At 27.5% G+C, this 8,363-nt stretch overlaps 2 long non-coding RNA genes across 2 annotated transcripts; both read right to left on the bottom strand.

The window, feature by feature from the left end:
* Positions 1 to 259: 259 nt before the first annotated feature.
* LOC111634301 lies at positions 260 to 2,123 on the bottom strand. The gene is made up of 3 exons (XR_002758182.1): positions 1,273 to 2,123; positions 687 to 765; positions 260 to 595 (listed from the first exon to the last, which is right to left on the bottom strand). It is a non-coding gene; the product is annotated as an uncharacterized LOC111634301 (long non-coding RNA).
* A 2,550-nt stretch (positions 2,124 to 4,673) lies between these two features.
* LOC111634470 lies at positions 4,674 to 8,313 on the bottom strand. Its single transcript, XR_002758227.1, has 3 exons — positions 5,846 to 8,313; positions 5,260 to 5,338; positions 4,674 to 5,168 (listed from the first exon to the last, which is right to left on the bottom strand). It is a non-coding gene; the product is annotated as an uncharacterized LOC111634470 (long non-coding RNA).
* Positions 8,314 to 8,363: the final 50 nt, after the last annotated feature.

Below are 8,363 nucleotides of genomic sequence, written 5' to 3'. Positions count from 1 at the left end.
TCATTACTGTCTTCAGCAATGACAATGAATTCAATTTGTAGAGCCTATTAAACTGTAATAAAATAAGCTTCCATGATTTTTATAGCCATCATCTCTTCTTTATGCTTCCACTAGCGGAGAGAATACGTTGCATGACTTGGACTACTTTTATTCAATTGATAAAATCTTTTTATTGGAATTTTATCACTTAAATCAATTAATTAAATTATTTTTCTGATTTCAAACGAAACGAAAAATATTCTGAGATAGCAATCTGTTATTGCTTTTAATAAAGCTTTTACCAAGAGATAACACTGTTAATGTATTTTCTTAATTAGCAGTTTGTATAGGCCTAGCTCTATCAATAGACTAAAATTTTCTTAAATTTCATGTATAGTTTGTTACTTATTCCATGGCTTGTAAACATTATAATCATCTCTAATCTAAAAAAATGAATTTATTACATAAATAATCAGATCATATTTAATATAGATGTTCATAATTAACACGGAAAGTAAATGTCCTCGAAAGAATATTCTAAATTACGAAAAAGTTTCGTTGTTAATCTATGGAAATTCTCTTTTTTTTCTGTGCAGAATCTTGTTAAATTCATAATCTGAAATTAGAAATAATTTATGAATTAAAATTATTTTCTTATTCTTATTTCATAATAAATTTATATCAACATGATATTTAAATTATAATACATAATCTTGATTTATAGAAACTGTACTTCACGATGTTAAAATCCTTTGCTTTATCTTTATTTCTGTTTCTTGAAGAAACCTAAAAAAAATTATACAAATTATTTTCATAGTTAGAGTATTTATTATATATATTGAATTTTTGAATATGCTAAACAAAAACTTGTTAAATTATTCTTTACTTGGTCGTAATTTAAAATATTTTATGCATTATCTAAACTAAATAGTTATACAAGTATAGGCCTATTAGTCTAAAATTTAATCTTAAATTTAATAGAAATTATTTAGGTTTCGGCTTTTATATTTAGTTTTTTCCTAATCTAAACCTTTCGACTTGGATGTAGATTTGAACTAAAAGTAATTAGTTTCAAGTAATTTTTTTTATTATTGTTTACTATTTTAAATGATAAATAAATTTTCTTATTTATCTAAAGCATTAATTTAACTTTAAGCCATAGTTTAAATTTCTAACACGATAAAGAAAATAAATTGATATTTTAAAAACTAATTTATATTTTTAAAAAAATAAATAAATGTCGGAAACATATACGAATTTCCGTTATAAGAGAATTTTAAAAGAAATAAATACTTGTTTTTTTTCTTCCGTTTTTGGCCAGTAACCTATAATTTAGCAATAAAAATCTTTACACAGATAAAAATCACGGCAAAAATAGTTTATAGTAGCTTAAACTAATTGTAATAACGGCGATGTGAGTGTCTTTGGCAAAAATGAAAGAACACACTGTCGGAGAGAAACAGCCACTTTATAGCGGTTGTAACAAGACAGTTACTGCTTCTAACCGTCACTCGATGTATTCATTCACGCTTGTCCCCAAACGTACTGTATGTCTACTGCCGCCATAAACGTCTCCAGCTACTCTGAGACGCTGTAAACTTGTCGTCATCGTTTCTGTCTTATTTTTTTCTATCTTCTTATTCATAACTTACATCTGGCTCCGTCTCCGCGTTTTAGTAAGTTATTTCAAGTCTTATTGAAGAAAATAATCTAATTAGGAAGAAATTATTCATTAAAATAAAATTATTTTTAATATTCGATAAATTATATGATTATGTTTGAAAAGTTTCTCTTTGGAAAAGCCTAGTGCAATTCGTGTATCTTTATGGAGATTTTTAAATTAAATTAAATCCCATGACCAAAGAAACTGTCATATTTTATCCTTATTAAGGTTTATTAATCTATTAGCAGTTGATTAAACTACTAATATTTATTTGCTGAAACCTGATTAAAATGTTTATTTCTTCTTTTTATGAAAATTGATAGCTTCTTAGTGTAATTTTCCACAAAGCTATCAATTTTCACTTAATTTGTATTAATACGTTCACTTCATGTTTCACTTTTTTTCCCCTGAATACTTTTTTAAAAATTAAACTGAAATTATTTTACATTTACATTTAATAAGCTTACTATTTTATATTTGTAAATTTATGTTTATAAAATTTAAAGATTTAAACATTATATGTATCTAAATATACGCTAGGCCTATNACACTTCTTGTCATTACGCCAATGTTTCTTGTACGGAACAGCAACGTTGCTTTCAACAACACTAAATGTGACGACTTAAAGTACTTGTCAATCAGGTGAAGGGTCCTTCCCTTCCTACAGCTAATATTGCCCCAATAACTTCATCTCCTTTAGTCAAACTCCTCCCACTAGTCTCTTTTAAACAGTTTTGTTGCCAAGAAAAAAACGTTTAGTTTTTTTTTTAAATTATCGATCATTTTAAATAGCTTGAGAACAGAATTTGCAATTAGCATTATTAGTGGAATTCCTTTAAATTTTCACATAATTTAATAATGAAAGCTTTCCGGATAAACTATTCTAGACGTACGAAAATCAATAGTGACGCCAGTTATTCATATCTGTTTGGAAACTACAAATCTTAAATATTCTGCTTCATGAAATAAATCAGTCTTTCACTTTCACTAGAAAAGATTATTTATTTCGAGCCTTAAAAGTATCTTTTTGGCCTTGTATTAAGAAGATTGCGCTTATAACTTTGAGCTTCAGTTTCGGTGTATTTTTAGAGGATAAAATATGTTAAAATTTTTTGTTGTCTTAAAAATATTTTTAATATAAATCTGGTAATAAGGCTATAAATTATTCTGAGAAGAAAATGTAATGGTAGACCTTTAGCCTTAAGCTAAAACTTAATAATTATACAAGTTACCAGTTCAGTTTGCCTGAATAATTTTGATATATTATGGAATTTTAACAAATTTGGCAATTGCACTATTGTAAGGGATAATTGGATAATAAAATGCTAAGGGAAAGCAAACAATAAATCTAAATTAGAAAAATTTCTAGATGTAATTAAAGAGAATTAGACTTATTATTACTATTTATATCGATTTATCAAACGGCATTGAAGGTGTATTCAAGAAATTTTAAATTTTTTTGGGTTTTACCTAAACACTTGAATAAAAAAAAAAGAAATTCTCGTGTCATAAATGGAACGATCAATACTTTATTAATTGTATTTAATTTGGTTTTACATGTTGTGGAGCGGTAAAATCGCATTTAGTCTTCAGTTAAAATTCAGTTTGGGGAGAAGAATAAATATGGTTGATCTGAAGTCAAAATGTTTATTATTCAAAATGAATGCTAGCGACAGAGTAGAAGAAAACAGCAAGCGAGATGGGTTCGGTCCAATATATTCTCCGTTCTCCAGAAGAGTGAACGAGAGACTGAGAGGCCGAGAGATGGAGAGAAAGAGAGAGAGAGAGAGAGTTGGGCATTGCCATACTTCACTCTCCGGGAGAAAACTGTGGCGATATTTCACCGGTAGACATAAATCTTATTAGGATGACTGGACTCGGCCGTGTTCTATGGGGAGGGGCAGAAGCTGGGTTGGACTCTAATCCACTTTCCGTCCCCCATTCCTTCCAGCCGAGGGGATTACGGTCCTAGCGGACAAGGGTGGGACGAAACAGATCGATTTTATATCCCCTTCTGGTGCGCCAACGTTATTAGACAGCATGTGAGCGATTCTCTTCGAAGGCAACGTCTCGCTCATAGGCCGGGCACAGGTGTCGGTGAGTGCCGGGCTCTTTGATGGACGTTCCTTCGTCCATCTATTCATCAGGAGAAAGCGAAAAGAGATTGGTTACGGTACCTGATAGTCTAGGTGCTTGCTATCATTTCCTGCCTCTATCTCTAAAATCCCTCCCCGCCCGTGTTTCATTTATGATGAATCCAACACTTCTTGTCATTACGCCAATGTTTCTTGTACGGAACAGCAACGTTGCTTTCAACAACACTAAATGTGACGACTTAAAGTACTTGTCAATCAGGTGAAGGGTCCTTCCCTTCCTACAGCTAATATTGCCCCAATAACTTCATCTCCTTTAGTCAAACTCCTCCCACTAGTCTCTTTTAAACAGTTTTGTTGCCAAGAAAAAAACGTTTAGTTTTTTTTTTAAATTATCGATCATTTTAAATAGCTTGAGAACAGAATTTGCAATTAGCATTATTAGTGGAATTCCTTTAAATTTTCACATAATTTAATAATGAAAGCTTTCCGGATAAACTATTCTAGACGTACGAAAATCAATAGTGACGCCAGTTATTCATATCTGTTTGGAAACTACAAATCTTAAATATTCTGCTTCATGAAATAAATCAGTCTTTCACTTTCACTAGAAAAGATTATTTATTTCGAGCCTTAAAAGTATCTTTTTGGCCTTGTATTAAGAAGATTGCGCTTATAACTTTGAGCTTCAGTTTCGGTGTATTTTTAGAGGATAAAATATGTTAAAATTTTTTGTTGTCTTAAAAATATTTTTAATATAAATCTGGTAATAAGGCTATAAATTATTCTGAGAAGAAAATGTAATGGTAGACCTTTAGCCTTAAGCTAAAACTTAATAATTATACAAGTTACCAGTTCAGTTTGCCTGAATAATTTTGATATATTATGGAATTTTAACAAATTTGGCAATTGCACTATTGTAAGGGATAATTGGATAATAAAATGCTAAGGGAAAGCAAACAATAAATCTAAATTAGAAAAATTTCTAGATGTAATTAAAGAGAATTAGACTTATTAATATTTTATTAAATCAATTAATTAAATTATTTTTCTGATTTCAAACGAAACGAAAAATATTCTGAGATAGCAATCTGTTATTGCTTTTAATAAAGCTTTTACCAAGAGATAACACTGTTAATGTATTTTCTTAATTAGCAGTTTGTATAGGCCTAGCTCTATCAATAGACTAAAATTTTCTTAAATTTCATGTATAGTTTGTTACTTATTCCATGGCTTGTAAACATTATAATCATCTCTAATCTAAAAAAATGAATTTATTACATAAATAATCAGATCATATTTAATATAGATGTTCATAATTAACACGGAAAGTAAATGTCCTCGAAAGAATATTCTAAATTACGAAAAAGTTTCGTTGTTAATCTATGGAAATTCTCTTTTTTTTCTGTGCAGAATCTTGTTAAATTCATAATCTGAAATTAGAAATAATTTATGAATTAAAATTATTTTCTTATTCTTATTTCATAATAAATTTATATCAACATGATATTTAAATTATAATACATAATCTTGATTTATAGAAACTGTACTTCACGATGTTAAAATCCTTTGCTTTATCTTTATTTCTGTTTCTTGAAGAAACCTAAAAAAAATTATACAAATTATTTTCATAGTTAGAGTATTTATTATATATATTGAATTTTTGAATATGCTAAACAAAAACTTGTTAAATTATTCTTTACTTGGTCGTAATTTAAAATATTTTATGCATTATCTAAACTAAATAGTTATACAAGTATAGGCCTATTAGTCTAAAATTTAATCTTAAATTTAATAGAAATTATTTAGGTTTCGGCTTTTATATTTAGTTTTTTCCTAATCTAAACCTTTCGACTTGGATGTAGATTTGAACTAAAAGTAATTAGTTTCAAGTAATTTTTTTTATTATTGTTTACTATTTTAAATGATAAATAAATTTTCTTATTTATCTAAAGCATTAATTTAACTTTAAGCCATAGTTTAAATTTCTAACACGATAAAGAAAATAAATTGATATTTTAAAAACTAATTTATATTTTTAAAAAAATAAATAAATGTCGGAAACATATACGAATTTCCGTTATAAGAGAATTTTAAAAGAAATAAATACTTGTTTTTTTTCTTCCGTTTTTGGCCAGTAACCTATAATTTAGCAATAAAAATCTTTACACAGATAAAAATCACGGCAAAAATAGTTTATAGTAGCTTAAACTAATTGTAATAACGGCGATGTGAGTGTCTTTGGCAAAAATGAAAGAACACACTGTCGGAGAGAAACAGCCACTTTATAGCGGTTGTAACAAGACAGTTACTGCTTCTAACCGTCACTCGATGTATTCATTCACGCTTGTCCCCAAACGTACTGTATGTCTACTGCCGCCATAAACGTCTCCAGCTACTCTGAGACGCTGTAAACTTGTCGTCATCGTTTCTGTCTTATTTTTTTCTATCTTCTTATTCATAACTTACATCTGGCTCCGTCTCCGCGTTTTAGTAAGTTATTTCAAGTCTTATTGAAGAAAATAATCTAATTAGGAAGAAATTATTCATTAAAATAAAATTATTTTTAATATTCGATAAATTATATGATTATGTTTGAAAAGTTTCTCTTTGGAAAAGCCTAGTGCAATTCGTGTATCTTTATGGAGATTTTTAAATTAAATTAAATCCCATGACCAAAGAAACTGTCATATTTTATCCTTATTAAGGTTTATTAATCTATTAGCAGTTGATTAAACTACTAATATTTATTTGCTGAAACCTGATTAAAATGTTTATTTCTTCTTTTTATGAAAATTGATAGCTTCTTAGTGTAATTTTCCACAAAGCTATCAATTTTCACTTAATTTGTATTAATACGTTCACTTCATGTTTCACTTTTTTTCCCCTGAATACTTTTTTAAAAATTAAACTGAAATTATTTTACATTTACATTTAATAAGCTTACTATTTTATATTTGTAAATTTATGTTTATAAAATTTAAAGATTTAAACATTATATGTATCTAAATATACGCTAGGCCTATATGAATAAGGCCCAAAGTTTAACTTACAATATAAAAATATACAAACTATCGTAAACAGTTTCTTTGTATGATATTCTATTTATATATTTAATAACATTATTTATACAAACAAGAGATATATTTACATCACCTTTTGCAGTTTATCATTAATTTGTATAAATAATGTATCTACCTTAGAATAAAAAATAGGCATAATATAGCTTGATGCACCTAGAGAGTAACATAGATTGTAATATTTTTTAAGTATAAATCTATACTGTTACACAACTAAATATCTATTTAATAAATTTTTGACAGGATATATTATAGTCTTTATAATTCAGAGTTCATTTTGTTGTATGAATTTACTATGTAAAGATGTAACTGTGTTTCTAGTTGAATTACTTATACAGTATTCACTAATAAGATAAGGTAAATTTATAAATACATTTAAGTTTTTAAAGACTATAACTAATCTTATTTCTTTAATTATTTAAGGCCTACATATTATAGATTGCCTTATGGCTCTTGGATTTTGGAACTATACGATTTTAAAAAATTAAATTAAATTATAAATATATTTTAAATGACATTTAACTTTTGGAGATTTTTTTTATGAAAAAGCTTATAACGTAGATTATATTATTAGGCTTTTAAATATTTACATTGTAAATACTTCGCTTAGTGTTTTTAAATGATTTTTAAAATTTACAATACGTCAAACAAATTATTATTATAAGAGCGTAGTGATATAATTTTAATTTATTAAGAAATATCGAAATGAAGTATTCTGTTGAAAGAGAAAATTAAAAATAAATAAACAAAGCTGTTTAAAAATAAACAATTTCACAGGTTTGTTATGTCTAACTACACATTAAAACTCTCAAAAAAATAAATTCAGTATTAATTCATTTCATGCTGTAGAAAACATATAGATCTAGCTTACATTGCGTTTAAAATTACATAGCATTGAATTTATATTACATAAACAATACGTAGTTATCTTAAAAATTCTGAATGGAGTAGGGGGGAAAAATGTTCCGTGTTCGCTCCAAGATTTAACAGTTTAAGCAGTGAGAGCGTTAATAAATAAAACACCTCATCAGCACTTTCAACGACGTATCTAAAACGATTGAAAGCGGCATCGAATTGTACTTATAAGCCCATTGCATTGCATTTCAACGCATTCAAAACTGGAAAAGACGCACGTGGGTATATCACGTGACCCGGGGCCTGTAAAACTGACCCGTAAATCGTCCACGAGACATTTACGACCATTTTGGTGCTGATCTCCCGGCGTTTTATGACGTATATCACGTGATACGTTACGTCACGAGTTGTATGCTTTTCAAAATCTAAATTTTCTCAAATAATTCAATCACTACAGATCTAAATAAAGCATAATGAATTTGTGATATGAAATTATTTCATTGTTATATATTAAATAAACGAGGTTAGGGTCATTAGATGAATTTAATTGTATGAAAAATATATGAATGCGTGTTACATTTAATGTTCTTAATTTATATGTAACAAATCTTTATAAATTTATTAAATTATAGATGATTAAATCGCAAAAATTTAGTTATATTTTATTCTAAATAAAAACTTTCAACTAAGAAT

Source organism: Centruroides sculpturatus, unplaced genomic scaffold (assembly GCF_000671375.1).
Source record: "Centruroides sculpturatus isolate CEXI.00-Female unplaced genomic scaffold, Cexi_2.0 scaffold210, whole genome shotgun sequence".
Lineage (NCBI taxonomy): Eukaryota > Metazoa > Arthropoda > Arachnida > Scorpiones > Buthidae > Centruroides > Centruroides sculpturatus.
Note: the sequence above shows the minus strand (reverse complement) of the source record. Positions and strands in the feature narration are given on the sequence as shown.